Source organism: Diadema setosum, chromosome 12 (genome assembly GCF_964275005.1).
Source record: "Diadema setosum chromosome 12, eeDiaSeto1, whole genome shotgun sequence".
Taxonomy (NCBI): domain Eukaryota; kingdom Metazoa; phylum Echinodermata; class Echinoidea; order Diadematoida; family Diadematidae; genus Diadema; species Diadema setosum.
Window position 1 is genome coordinate 36,126,326 of NC_092696.1, and position 6,546 is coordinate 36,132,871.

Sequence of the window (6,546 nt, forward strand, 5' to 3'; positions counted from 1 at the left end):
TGTATTTTTTATTAAAGAAAAAAAAGTAGTGAAATCTCCGACAAAATCAAATTCTTGTCTTTTATTTCTTATTTATTTTGTTTTTGTTTTCTATTGTTTTGTTTTGCTTTGCTTTTCTAGCTGTCTATTATCTCTTTCTTTACAATTCATAGAAAATCTGTCATGTCTGTGGGACCAATCTAAACATATTATAATCAATTTATAAAACAAAAACGCAAAATGAGTCTGATGATTTCAGTAAGAAATCGGTAATTTATGGCACAATCCCATAACCACTTCTCGTTTTGTTATAGGGCAGAAAAGTCCACATTAATCAATCAGCATGTCGTATATGTGTCAGGCGATTTCATTGATTATGCTGTATTATGCATGCTGTACAGTAACTACTTGGTTTAGGACTACATACACTGCAAAAAGTCCGGTGTTAAATAGTGAACACCGAGCTGGTGTTAAATTTTCGGTGCTCATTTATGGTGTTAAATTAACACCTCCGGGTGTCATTTCCAAATTTTAAACTGTTTTTTGAAGAGTTTCTTATAGTAACTGCACTTCTTGTTAATTTTTAATTTAAACAAGACGATCAAGAATTTTACATTAAAATACTAGACTTTTGAAAAAATGTGAAAATAGATTTACACCAAAGTAACACCAGCTGGTGTGGTCCCTTATTGAAGCTGGACGGGTGTTAAACCGTTGATATTAACACCAACAAATATCAAATCAACACCATGTGGTGTCATTTTTGAATTAACACCAGTACAGTGTCAAAATAACACCAGGTACAGTGTCAAATTAACACCACGAAGTGTCAGGTGAACACTTTTCAACAGCATCACAGTGCATTTTTAACACCTGTGGGTGTGGTCCTTTATTGAAGTTTGATCGGTGTTAGATTTAACACCCGTGGTGTTAAATCTAACACCGATGTTTTTACAGTGTACAAGCACGATATGCATGGCAGTTGCAGCGTCAGCGTCGCGAATACTGCGTGCTGATCTAGATCGTTTATGAAATGAAATGAAAATCGTGTATGACAGTAAAGCTTCTAGGGGCTGCCCAGCGTTCGTCCAACCCCTAACGAAAACGGGAGCGCAAGAAATAATATACCGTTACTATGACAAAGCAGCTACCATACTTTCGAAACATGGTGTCCTGCGTCCATTATTTCAAAGAACAGCATGTGTGCCGAATTGCATGAGCATTGCTACGAAATATGATGAAGCAGTTTGATCCAAATATTTTGTGCTGATTTATTTCATGATATTTAGTTACCATAGCAACGCAGTTTCCAACACATTCAAAAAATGTGTGTGTGTGTGTGATGTGTGGGTTTTGCTTGAGAAATGAGGAAATTCTGCCATTCAAGATATTTTCCCGATTTATGGCCATAATATGCCGTTTACATAATATCATTGCCATGTGTGGCTATTATGGCAATGCAATTTCGAACACATTCGAAAAATGTCTTGCATATCTTCATCCCAACACTAATATCTGTGTTCCAAGCTTCGTAAACACTTTGCTTAGAATAAAAATCAATGTAACTTCTACGGCTCTTTGTTGACCTAAACATGTAGTTTGTCTTTTGGTTGTAGAGAAATTGCCTTTTGGATGTAGAGAAAATATCAACCTTGGCTTTCGTCAACTAAGATTTTGTGACTTTACAGTATTCTTATGAGCTCTTTTTGAGATCATTTTTGGAACTGTATAATATGTGACCCTGCACCTCAAAACAAACAAAAAGTCGCCAGACATGAATTTTTAGTTAAGACCATATTCTGAAAGAGCAGACTTTAAGCTTTAAAATGATGTATAACTCAAATCAAATGGACTCTCCTAACCTATCTAAATATTGGAAAGAAAGCACAAACTCAGGAAAAGTGTGAACTGAGAAAAGAGGCTCTGAAGTACAGTGTCTATTCAAGCGCTTAATCTTTACCAAACCGTGCTGGCTGTGCGATGAATGGGACCAAAAACAGGAAGTAAACCACCAGAGTAAAAACAATGAAGGGATTCCACTCAGATTAAACTGAAATTAAGCATGCCTCATTAACACATTCTGTCCATAATTAATGCCAACTTTCAAAGCATTAGCACTATCCTTTCAAAAGTTATTAGAATTGAAAGTGAAGAGTGTGGACAAGGTTTTTCAGAAATGAAAAAGGGATTCTAAAGACACACCTAATCACACTATTCTACCAAAAATGTTCGAGATAAACTGCTAAAAAACACACTTTCCTGCCTTTTGATGATATCAAATTTAAGCATAATATAAAAGACCCGCTCTTTCAGAAAATATGAAAAAGTCAAGTTCAGCTAGGTTGACCCATTACACTTATTTTCAGTCCTCACGCAAAATCAGTGTGTGCGACTTTATGTTCGTTTTGAGGTGCACGATCACATATTATTGTAATCATTAAGATTCGTATAAGCTTCTTTGTGGGGATATGTTGCTGCCTTTGTTGAGACTTTCAATTTGACTTCCCTCGTGGAGATATTACGGTATTTTTAATACCTGAATATGGGCCTATATCCATGTCTCGTATCTTTCAGATCTATTATGTTTGGATTTTTTGTTAATATTTTCCGAAGCAAATTAATTGTTTTATAGCGTCCCATCTTTCTCTCTCTTCTTTACTTTAAACACAAACAACTATTTCTTCTTTCACAAATGACCAGTAGCAGTATTATTGGCTTTTGAACGCAAAGAAAGGAAACCAAGAATATACTCGGCTCGCAAACCCAGTAGGAACATCGCTTCATATTCAGTTACCACATGAAATGCAAAGGTACATGTAACAGAAATGGAATTGTGAAAAACGTTTTCATTGTACTGTGGCATTTGGCGGCTTCGTGCGTATCAGCTGAATATGAAAACTTGGAAGACGTCGTCTAAAAGTCGGGCGTGCGATTGGGGCACAAAAAAAAAGATGAAATGGATATATATATATATATATATATATATGTATATGATTCATCCTTGGTTTTCTGCATCAATCATCTCACTGTTTGGCTGATTTCTATTCAGTCCCATCCATATGCCTCTGTGTCATATGCTGCCTGCCATGACACCCTTGCATTTGACTTCATGTTTGGGTCATGTATGCTAGCAGCAGCTGTAAACTATACTAACTAGCAACATATGTTGGATCCTGAGTCGCACAGCTGTGCCGAGTGTAAGGATGGAATGATTCTGTACCTGAAATATGACATCCTTCCCGTAAATTATCACCCTTTCTTCATGACATTTCTCAGACAGGTACATTTTGTACACAGGTCACAGGAGGACACAGCCCACAATTATGTAATGTATTATTAATGCTTGTTTTTTGATATTGAGCTTATTCATCAAGAAGTAAGCCTCTTGAATTTATGCTTTCATCCATCACATATGATCATGCCGAGAAAAGCCAAATATCCATGTGGAATTTGTTCCAAGGCTGTTACTTGGAAGTCTTCTGAAGTTCTGTGTGAGGGCAAATGTGAAAAATGGTTCCATGCTGAATGTATGGGTCTGACTCACTGTGAACATACATCATTTGGTAATAGATCTATAGTTTGGATATGCAATCACTATGGAGCCCACAATATCAGTAATACCAGCCTGGGGATTTCTAGCCTCTCAAGCACGGACTTCTCACCAAATTCTTTTGATGTACTAGATAATAGCAATGTCGCCAAACACAGACACTCCAGCTCAAGTGATCCGAGGTCCCCTGGCTCACCTGTGCTTTCTTCATCCCCTCTTCATTCAAGACTGAAGCAAACAGCAAGCCTCATAATAGGGTGATCAAGATACTTAATGTCAACTGTCAGAGCATTAGAGCTAAGAAGCATCATTTTGCCGTACTGACTCAGAAACACAACCCTGACATCATAGTTGGTACTGAATTCCGGCATACTGAATCTATCAAGAACATAGAAGTATTCCCCACGGACCAGTACAGCATACTCCGAAGGGATCGTCCAGATGACCCCCACGGGGCAGTATTTATTGCAACCAGACATGATCTCCTGGTAACCAGGGAACATGATCTTGAGACAGAATGTGAAATTCTGTGGTGCCGTATTGAAATGGCAGGATCCAAAACTCTCCACATTGCAGCATACTATAGACCACAGGGAGGATATGAGCCCAGCCTTGTAGAGCTTGAAAGGTCCCTCTCCAGACTCGTCAGGAAGCACTTAGTAATACTAGGAGGGGATTTCAATCTTCCTGGATGGAATTGGGAGAGCCTGCATGTTGAAACCTGCAACTACCCCACCCTCCATCACTTCTTTGGAGACATCATAAATGACCATGGCCTTACTCAGCTTGTAAATGTGTCAACTAGACGAGACAATGTACTGGATTTGATGCTAACCAACAATCCTACCCTGATCAGCGACCCAAAGGTTGTACCAGGAATATCAGACCATGACTGCCCCATTGTTGAAGTTGATGTACGACCTCACAGAAAACTAACCACGCAGGAAGATTCCTGTCTACAGCAAGGCAGACTGGGACAGTTTTGAAGTACACATGGAACAAGTAACCTCAGATATATCTAGAGCAGCTACCGCATCAGTGAATGAATTGTGGCATCTCTTCAGAACTGGCATTGAGTCGGGAACTGACAAATTCATTCCTCATAAGATGCTGCGATCAAAAAGAAACCTGCCTTGGATAAATGGGAAGATAAGGCAACTCATGACGAAGAGAGACAGGCTACACAAGAAAGTCAACCATCACAGAAAAAGACACGAGCCCATCCCAATGGCGACAGAGGAGGAGATTCGTAGATTGAAAAACCTCAACCAAGCTGAAACAAGAAGGACAAACAGGAGATACCTTGAATCAATCTTCACACCCGATGATGACTCCAACCAATATGATGGCATGAAAGAGTTTGGGAGAATCATAAAACACAACAGATCTGACTGTAGTGGAATTCCCCTATTGAAGACAGATGATTAGAACGTACACCTTGTAACTGCTCCAAAAGCCAGAGCTGAAGTACTCAATGATCAGTTCAGGAAGGCTTTTACCACTGAAGCTGACCTACCCCCCAAACCTTCTTCCTGATATATCACCCTTCAACACCATGCCTGATATTAACATCACTACAGGAGGCATAGAAAAGATGCTGGGAAGGCTCAACATCAGGAAGGCCCCTGGACCTGATGGAATTCAAGCCTTAGTTCTCAAGAAGATGTCCAAGACCATAGCCCCAGCACTGTGCACTATCTTCAAGCTGTCATATCAGACAGGAGATGTACCTAAGGACTGGCGTCTTGCTAACGTGGCTCCTGTGCACAAGAAAGGAGACAAAACAGACCCAGAAAACTACCGGCCAATATCACTTACATGCATTACCTGCACTGCCCCCCACGGAAGAAAGCAGTAACTGCATAACTGCTGAGCTGAGATAAATGCGATTTTGTGTTTTTTGCAGATTCTTTAAAAACACAGAAACATTCAAAAATAATTTTGTGGTATGATTATGCACCATACCTAGTTGTCTAACAATACCTAGGAAAAAATGATGTTTCCGTTATTTTTTAAATGTTATTTAGGAAAATGCAGTTACTGCGGTGGCTCACCCTTGATTCTGGGTAGTTTCCCCACGGAAAAAAGCAGTAACTGCAGACGGCCAGGAGTCTGCTGTTTTCCCCATGGAAAAAAGCAGTAACTGCACATGTCACATGACCATAGGAGGAGAATTGTTACCACCACCAGGTTATAAAGTTCTTCTACTTTCTGGTTAGTCTAGATCTATAAGATCTAGGACCTATCGCTAGACCTAGACTAGGTCTTGTAGATTGAATGGCATTCTGTGCAAAAATAAGGTAGACACCTATGTACCCTAATTGAACTTTGGAGTGCCCGGCCTGGCCCCTGACACATGACCCTGGACTAGACAATAAAGTCAAGTCTCTTCGTCTTAGATCCTAGTCGAACTCTGACGTTACACTTAAGCTACACTACAGATCTATGCCCAATGTTAGTGCTAGACCTACATCTATTACGTTAGATTAGGCCTACTGACATTTTGTCTAACACTAAACAGTTAACAATAGATTAGAATCTAGATCTACTCTGTAACTTTAGATCTGGTAGACCTATTTTAAACTTTAGGGCCTACATCTAACATTAGACTAACGTTAGTGCATTAATACTAGTGCTCATCTCCCTTCAATATATTTTCAGCTCACCTAGATTTTCTGGTTCTGGCCAAAGCCATGGCTACCATGACTTTTCCTCTGCAATTCATGATAGATTTACACGCATGCCTGGACCGCAGAAACTGTGTGACAGCATGGTTAGCACTGGCATGATCACTCAGACTGTACCAGACCTGCAATACTAACTGTGCATACAAGTGATGACTGTGATGTGATGCAATGTTTAGCTAGTTACTGTATGCTGCATAATTTATGCGCATGCAGCTGCTGCACGCGTATTCTGCACTCTGAGCGCGCTGAGTCTGCCAGGTTTGCTAGTCTCCAGAAAGAAGCTTTTTCTACAACTTGTCATATGATTCCCTGCGGGCAGAGTCAAGTTAC

The 6,546-nt window shown here is 39.7% G+C and overlaps 1 protein-coding gene across 1 annotated transcript in view; it reads right to left on the minus strand.

Annotated features, from left to right (window-relative positions):
• Positions 1-6,222, minus strand: part of LOC140235921 (C3 and PZP-like alpha-2-macroglobulin domain-containing protein 8) — a 63,526-nt gene extending 57,304 nt beyond the window's left edge. The window contains exon 1 of the mRNA XM_072315914.1: positions 6,196-6,222. The gene's annotated coding sequence lies outside the window, so the exon portion shown is untranslated. The remainder of the gene's footprint in view (positions 1-6,195) is intronic.
• Positions 6,223-6,546: the final 324 nt, after the last annotated feature.